The following is a 326-nucleotide window of genomic DNA, read 5'->3' on the forward strand; positions in this document are numbered from 1 at the left end:
TCTACTTCTTACATGTTGAACTCAAATACCTGTACTTTCTACTTCTTACATGTTGAACACAAATACCTGTACTTTCTACTTCTTACATGTTGAACACAAATACCTGTACTTTCTACTTCTTACATGTTGAACACAAATACCTGTACTTTCTACTTCTTACATGTTGAACACAAATACCTGTACTTTCTACTTCTTACTATGTTGAACACAAATACCTGTACTTTCTACTTCTTACATGTTGAACACAAATACCTGTACTTTCTACTTCTTACATGTTGAACACAAATACCTGTACTTTCTACTTCTTACATGTTGAACCCAAATAC

This window comes from Notothenia coriiceps, unplaced genomic scaffold, assembly GCF_000735185.1.
Source record: "Notothenia coriiceps isolate Sejong01 unplaced genomic scaffold, NC01 NC01_scaffold00037244, whole genome shotgun sequence".
Lineage (NCBI taxonomy): Eukaryota > Metazoa > Chordata > Actinopteri > Perciformes > Nototheniidae > Notothenia > Notothenia coriiceps.